Here is a 7,887-nt window from a genome sequence, read left to right on the forward strand (position 1 = left end):
AGAGGCAAATGTGTGTAGTGCATATTGTGTAGAAGCAATACAGTGGCCAAGAATGTGAATTCTGGAGCCAGACTGCCTACCCTCGAACCCCAGCTCTGCCACTTACTGCCTCTGTGATCTTGGGCAAGTTATTCACTTCTCTACACCTCAGTTTGCTAATCTGCTACATGGGACTAGTGATGGTGCCTAACTAATAGGGTTATTGTGAGGATTAATTATGCTAATACTCATGACAATCTTGTAAGGATGCCTGGCACTGAGTGAGGGCTATATACGCGTTTTCTGTGACTATAATGCTTCACTGTCAAGAAAGAGTACTCTAAAAAGTGCTCCACTGGCCTGATTGGTCATTATAACTAATCTGAGAGACCATCTCACTTCCTGCGTCCTTCATCCTCTCCCCCATCCCAGACAGAGGCCAGAAGGATGTTGTGCTTAAAGGCTGAGGAAGTCCGTTGGAAATGAAATTTGGGTGAGCAGTGGTGGTGGTGGATTATTTGCTGTGCATGTGAAAATGGGAGGATTTTGAAAGAATGTGGCAGAAACAGTCATGCCTGCCAAAGAGTCCATATGTCCCCTACATTCCCTAGCCTTCTTGTAGTTAAAGGGGCCTTATGGCTAGCCATAGCCAGTGAGCTAGGGGCAGAAGTAACATAGCCACATTCTGGGCACAAGGTCTGCTTGCTAATGCAAGGTCCTCCAGAATTCTGCTGTCCCATCACAATCACTGTTATGTCACCACATTGTGAAGGCAACACCTGGATTGCTGTATTACACCGGAGGATGCTCGCGGAATTGCATGTGTGAAAACATTCGCTGAGTTAACCCTGGATATTTTACAGTGGTTTGCTGTGATGGCATATCCTAACCTAACCTGACTAATACAAGGGGTTTAGCTCCTAAAAGTAACAGCAAAGAACAGAGAAGATGGTCAAGCTACAGGCTGGAGTGTCTGAACATTTCTTAAGACCAAGAGTAGTTCATGACAATCTTAAGGCATTTTGCATTGCTATGGTGTATATGCCTTCTATCTCTCCTTTTCTGTTTTTGTTTTACTGTGTTTGTTGTTTATTTTGTAAGTTTTTGCACAGGAAGAGCAACTAAAGAAAAAGACTGTGCTCTATATTTAGGCTGACACCAGGACAATGATAAAGAAAGAACTACAAGTCAAAGCCTGAGCTTTGCAGTAGAAAGTTAGAGCTAGACATACTTATGATAACATCACAATACACCCTCTGTAGATACCTTAGAGGGGACCTTAAACTTTCCACAGGATATACAGCAAAAGATTAGTCAGTCTGATTCTATCTTAAGAGGTAGGCTGAACTTAGCTCACAAAAGCCTAAGTTAGGATGAACAGTAATTAACATCATCTCACATATTCAGATGACAAGGAAACAAAAAGGATTCAGAGAGGCTGAGTAATTTTCTGAAAATCACCCAGAAAGAAATGCAGTGAATCCAGGACTAGAACTCAGATGTCTTACTCCTAAGGTAATATTTATATGTCAGCCAATCTCCATAGAGTCTAATTTGTCAGTAATCCCCATGTTGCGAAATCCAGTGGTCAATTCTCAGGCCTTGGTTGGGGACATACCTGCAGCATTTGATGCAATTGACTATTTTCTCTTCTCTGGAGAACTCCTTTCAATTGGCTTTCAGAGCATAACGCTCTTGGGTATCCTCCTGCAACACTGGCTGCAACATTTTAGTCACTTTTGCTGAATTTCCTTCTTGTTTTCTCAACCACAATGTTGAGGGTGCTTCAGAGTTCAGTTTTTGTTTTATGTTGGTGTTGGGGAGAAGGTCTCACTCTGTCACCCAGGCTGGAGTGCAGTGGCACCATCATGGCTCACTGCAGCCTCGAACTGCTGGGCTCAAGTGCTCCTCCTACCTCCCAGCTTCCTGAGTAGCTGGGACTATAGGTGTGTGCCACCACGCCCAGTTAATTTTTGTATTTTTTGTAGAGACAGGATTTTGCCATGTTGCCCATGCTGGTCTCTATCTCCTGGGCTCAAGCGATTTGTCTGCCTTGGTCTCCCGAAGTGCTAGGATTATTGACATGAGCCATCATGCCTGGCCCAGAGTTCAGTTTTTAGATGTATGTTCTAGATATTCATCTTCTTGATAACTTTGTCTAGCTTCATAGTTTTAAATGCCATCTGTATACTGATAAACCTAACAAATGTATAACTCTCGGCTTCTCCCTTGAACTTCAGAATCGCATCTCCAGCTGCTACCTGGCATGGCTAGTTAGCTGTCTAATGGGCATCTCACAGATTTAACATGTCCAACGCTGGGCATCCAATCTTCCTCTCTTCTCCAACCTTCTCCTGCACAGTTTTCTACATTTCAGCCAACTGCAGTTCCAACCTTCCCATTACTCAGCCCAAAACCCTGGAGTCCTCCCCAACGATTTTATTTTTCTTTCATTCTGTATCCAGCCCATGAGCAAATCCTCTTGTTTCTTGGGGGGGTTTAAACAGCACAACAGCAGCCATCGTGGTCCAAGCCATCACCTTGACTCGCCTGCACTCTTGTGTTCGCCTCTTGGTTGATCTCCTTGAGTCACTTTTTCAAGCCTTTGCTGAAACATCACCTGCAATATGAAGCTTTCCTTGGCCACCAAATTTAAAATTGATCAACTCCCCTTTCTGTGACACTCCTTAGACCCTTCCCCCAGCACCCAGAACCTTCTCTCATGTTACATAATTTTCTTATTTATTTTACTTAGACTTCATCTACCTCCTACCAGAAAGTGAGCTCCAGAGGAGCTGGGAGAATTTGTTGTGTCCTAGGGCGTAGAATCACACATGGCACAATAACTTTTGTTCAATGAGTGATTATTGAGGACTCATGTGCTCCGCAGCCTGACCTGCCACCCTCTGCCCTCTCCTTCTAGTCACGATCTAGCTGTTGAATTCCTTCTCACCCTAGTTTTTCTCTCCACCAGGTGCTTCAAGCTGGTGTCTTGAAGGACAGGCTTTGTCACTTCTCTGCCAGCTCCCCCACATCCTACTTCTTAAACATCCTTCCTGGTTTCTACAGCAGCAGATCATAGGATCATCTCTGCCCATTCATTAGCCTCAAGGCCCTGATATACTTTCCCATTCACCAAGTTCATGCTCTGCTTGGTTGGAACTGGGATTGGAAATTTTATAGTCCAGGAATCCCTTTTCCTTTGCTGTGACATTTTTTTCCCGACTGCTCCAACCCATATTGAACTGACTTCCCCCATACCTAAATTATTTTAGGGCATAGATAATAACAATAAGCATTTACATACATTTCTCCCTGAATGTTTGTAACAATATTAGAGAGATATTATTATTCTTATTTTATTAACAAGAAAACTGAGGCCCAGAGAAGTTAACTAGTTAACCAAGTTACTGTGAGATAATAGAGTAAAAATTCTAATGCAGGTTGGTCTAAATTCAAACCTTGTGCCCTTGGCCCTTTCATACTTACTGTCAGAACCAAAGTTAAATTCTTAGTCACTTCTAATTATTTCCTGGAAGTGGGATTCAAGTTCCCTGGGGCTCAGATATAGGAATGGTCATACCCCTAATCTGTCTGTGACCTCTTTGGAGCCTGGTTTAGAGGAGTCTTTCTGGCAGATTCATCAGGTTCGGTGGCCTTTGGTGGGAAAGGAAGAAAATGAGACAACTTTATGAATCATTATACAAGAAAGAATGTCCCAATAGAAAACTGCCCTGCATGGAAACTAGAAAACCCTACTCCCTTTCCCTCCTGCTTCACTACTGCACCTTGGTGGAAACCACAATGGCACATGCATGCTTATTATGATGGGAAAGAAAGAGATAGATAGGTGTGTTTTTTTATTTTCCAACCAAATAATTTTTCTGCTCCTTAAGTGATATTTTAAGAGACTATTGTTACTGAGGAAGCAGCCTCCTATAAATCTGGAAGCAGCCAATATAAATCTAACCATCCACCTACCTATGTATTCAGTCCCAGGGAAGATACAAAGTCTCTTCCTTGTAGGGATTATGAAGAAGCAGGTACAAGTTGCAAATCAAAGAGCAAGGTAAGTGACTATATTCATGCACTGTGCTTCTAGTTTGTAAGGCATGTTCTCATACATTTTATAGGCACTGTACTAATGAAGAGTTTTGAACAAATTCATAGACTAAGTACGTAGATGATTCAGGGTTCAAACCCAGTTTTCAGACTCCAAGTCCAACGCTGTTTGTACCAATACACACTGGAAGGTTCCATCCTGATGCCCACATAAGTAATACACTCAGACAATAGATGGGGTCTGCTCTTATCTCCTTATTAATTACCTTGTGAAGGTCAAAACTTAACTACTAGCTTCTTTGTGCTGTTATTTAGGGACTCCCCGGGGACTGCCACCTTGCCTTGAGTCTCCAACATGGCTGACATCCCTGGACGGTAGAAATTACATCTTGCACATCATTTATTTCCAAAGGATGTCCAGCAATGCTCTGGAGGCACAGCAATACTCAGAGGTCAGCAACAATCTCCGTTGGTCATGCAATACTCCCCAGATGTTCTCATCCACACAGAACTGGCTCATCTTCAAATCAGGTATGCAGTAGGTGCTCAAAAAACACATGATAGATGAGGAAATATGGAGCAAATGCAATCGTGGGCTGCAGCATATCTATACCCACCCCCTTGACAATATCATTTCTTCTCTTGAATTTGGGACATGGGTCAGTCCTGGGAACAAGAGATGGCTTGAGCATGTTTGGATCCATGTCTTCCAGCAGCCATGGGAATCAACTGCAGACCCTTTGAACATGACATACCACTCAATTTTTTTGGTGTGATGGAAAATCCCACACCCCCATAATGGCCCTGTCTCCAACCCTTCCACCCTCACATTGTCTCTCAATCCTTGATGTCAACTGCCAACCTCTCAGACCAAGGCTTGGGATTTTGCCATATGGGATGCCTTTGATTACACTGGGGGTCACTATGAACAAGGACTGCAGAGTTGTTCAGAGGAGATTAAAAACCTGTCCCATCAGGCAGCCAGTCCATGCCCAAGCCAAGAAGAAAGCTAAGAGTCTCCACTCCCACTTTATGATCTAACCACTAGACTGAGCTCCTGTTACTTGACAAAAATGATTTGCTTTTAATTAAAATAGGAGCATAAGTTATTTTTATCCCTATATTATTGGGCGGTAAGTAAATTCACAGTAACTCACTGGATTTTTTAAAATCTATTTTAAATATAAACACACTGCCATATTTTCTGTGGGTTTGAAAGCTTATGTTAAGTTTGCAAATAAGTCAACTCCATAAAGATAACATCTTTCCCTAAAAAATGTGTTGCAATCTAATGGCATGCTATGGAAAATTAACATCTTATTAAGGAAATACATGAATTCTCCCTCCGTTGAAAAGGTCCAAGTAGCGCTGAGCTTCTTACCTGCCCATGAGACAAGATGGACTGACGGTGTGGCCTCCAAGCCTCCAAACCCAGGCACCCCCCACCCCAGGAGTGTCCTCTGCCACCCTCACGGGACTCACATGTAACAAAAAGCTGTGATTTTATTTTGGGTCATGCTGAACTCAATTTTTGAACTTACCTTGTTACATGTCTGACAGGTCCTGTATTCACGGAGGGACCTGCATTACTCTGGTTCACCCTGAAAAGATGCCATCTCAGACAGGCAGCGTGGGAAGGTGCAGTGATCTCCCAGCCCAGCTGCCTGTCTGAACACCAGGGATCCAGGTGAATCCCCATAAGGATAAGGACATTAATAGCCAGATCTCACATGGCCGTGAGAATCAGAGCTCAGTGATGGGAACAGAGCCCTGGACTTCTAACCTATTACAAGGAACATAAAAACCCAAGGCCACAAAGGGCTAGGTATCATCTTTAGATGCAATGAGAGCTCACTGTGCACTGCTCTCCAGGTGAATTCCCTTCTGGTCCTGCCTTCTATGTATCTTCTTTTCCCCACTCCACTGAAGAGTGTTTTAGGAGCCTAGCAGATGGACCTAGAGCCATGGCTTTTTCTTGTGCCTCAATGACACATGTTTCAACACCGTGCCCTGGGCCTGAGCCTTTGAGGGGTTCCACCGATGCCTCGTCCAAATCTGCATTCACCTTGCTTCCTCTCTTTCCCTCCTCCGACCACTGGTTCTCAGAAATCTTACCAAAATAAAAGGACTTATGTAAATATGAAAAGGGAAAAGCTGTCAAAACCTGCATGAGTTGTTTAAATACCATGAATAAGAACCAGTAACAATAGGCACATCAATGAAGATGTGCTTCCTTCAGACTTGGCCAGGTGCCACCCAACGCAAGTCCCCCAGAAAACGCTGCTCACTCGGCAAACAAGGGAGCTTGGCTCACCCGCCCCTTCCCGGCGCCCCCTCCCCAGGAAAACATTTTTGACAAGCAACTCATCTAGAGCCATTTCCCACAGCTTTCCTTTCATTTGCATTCTCATTAGAATAATGTGATTTCGCAAAGTGGGAATGTGTGTAAGTCTTCACCACCAGGAGGAAACGCTAAAACCCAGATTCCAGGGGACAGAGGAAGATCTGCCCATGGGGACACAGGGCAGCCAGGAGGAGCCCGGCCAGGGCTTGGCATGTGGCACCAGCCAGGGTCAGTGAACGCTCACAGTGACATCACAGCCAAACAACTGAGACCTTATGAAAACCTCGAATTGACCCAAACCGGAAAGGAGGTTTCGAAATGGAAGAAACACATCCCCCACGTTTTGAAAAATAGGCCCTGGCATCAAAAAAGAGTAAAACAAAGTGTTTTCACAGAGAATGGGAAAAGCATGCCTTTTGCTTTCTCCTACTGCTTTGTTTTCTTGAAGATGCTTGCCCCTAATTTAAAATTGCCACATGCCAACTTTTAAAAGTGCTATAATGGAATCAGTTTCTCTAAGTCATTCCAGGGCATGACTTATAGAATAATGCTTTTATTGTACCCACTGTGTGTGTGTGTGTGTGTGTGTGTGTGTGTGTGTGTGTGTGTGGTGTGTTTGTGTTTTAAATGGACATTTACTGAGTGATATCTTGTAAATATTTTTTGGTCATTTAAAAGCAAGAAACAAACAATGCAAACATCCTAAGCTCGTTCCCACATCCTAAGCTGATTTTCATTCTACTTTGGTAGGTCGGGTTTCTTTTATGTCCTGAAAAACTGGAAAAGCTTATGAAGCCAAAAAACTTTGCAAAGCAAATTTTCCAGTATTTGCTTAGCTGGGTCTTCAAGCAAGGAAAGAAACCATATTCGGTGTAAAGATACATAATAAATGTCTCAGAACAATTTCAGGACAGAAGAGGATTTGAGAGTGGGGGATTGAAAACGGAGCTGGAAGTAGGAAAATGGGGCAAAATATTGAGTTTCAAATGATTGTAAAATGAGTTCAACTGCAGAGGACTTCCTTCTGGGGCACGTTTTCCAGCCAGTTCTTGTAAACTAGATCTCCCTGCATTAGCAAGTCTTAAGGAGAGAAGAAAAAAAGTGAATTAATAAAATGTTCCTGTGCAACATTGTCCTACCCTGCTCAGAGATGCTTTCTGGCCTTCCTTGGGGCAAACTGGGATCATGTTCAGCATTCCGAGGCTAAAGAAACAGAAAGGGAATGTGTTCAACCTGCTGACTGACACCTCTGTCCTAGGTCACCTGCCCTGAAGATGCTAAATGCTTTTCCAACGTGGTGTAATTTGAGTTTTTTTTTTTTAATTTTTTTAAAGATTCTATGAGCATATCACATTTCATAAACATAAGAATGACATTTCAATTTTTTCATATAAATGGCAAATTTGCAGAATGAGAAAAAAAAAAACAAGACTCTAGAAACCATTTTTTGCACACCCAAAGAATGTGAGCACAGCCCCCTTCTGGCAAGGACATCTGTCACT

The 7,887-nt window shown here is 43.1% G+C and overlaps 1 long non-coding RNA gene across 1 annotated transcript in view; it reads left to right on the top strand.

The window, feature by feature from the left end:
• Positions 1-768: 768 nt before the first annotated feature.
• LOC129020735 (uncharacterized) overlaps positions 769-7,887 on the top strand; it is a 9,603-nt gene continuing 2,484 nt past the window's right edge. The window contains exons 1-3 of the long non-coding RNA XR_008495892.2: positions 769-1,494; positions 4,357-4,572; positions 7,136-7,887. The exon at positions 7,136-7,887 is cut by the window's right edge and continues 2,484 nt beyond it. This is a non-coding gene — a long non-coding RNA (uncharacterized LOC129020735). The remainder of the gene's footprint in view (positions 1,495-4,356; positions 4,573-7,135) is intronic.

This window comes from Pongo pygmaeus, chromosome 20 (genome assembly GCF_028885625.2).
Source record: "Pongo pygmaeus isolate AG05252 chromosome 20, NHGRI_mPonPyg2-v2.0_pri, whole genome shotgun sequence".
Taxonomy (NCBI): domain Eukaryota; kingdom Metazoa; phylum Chordata; class Mammalia; order Primates; family Hominidae; genus Pongo; species Pongo pygmaeus.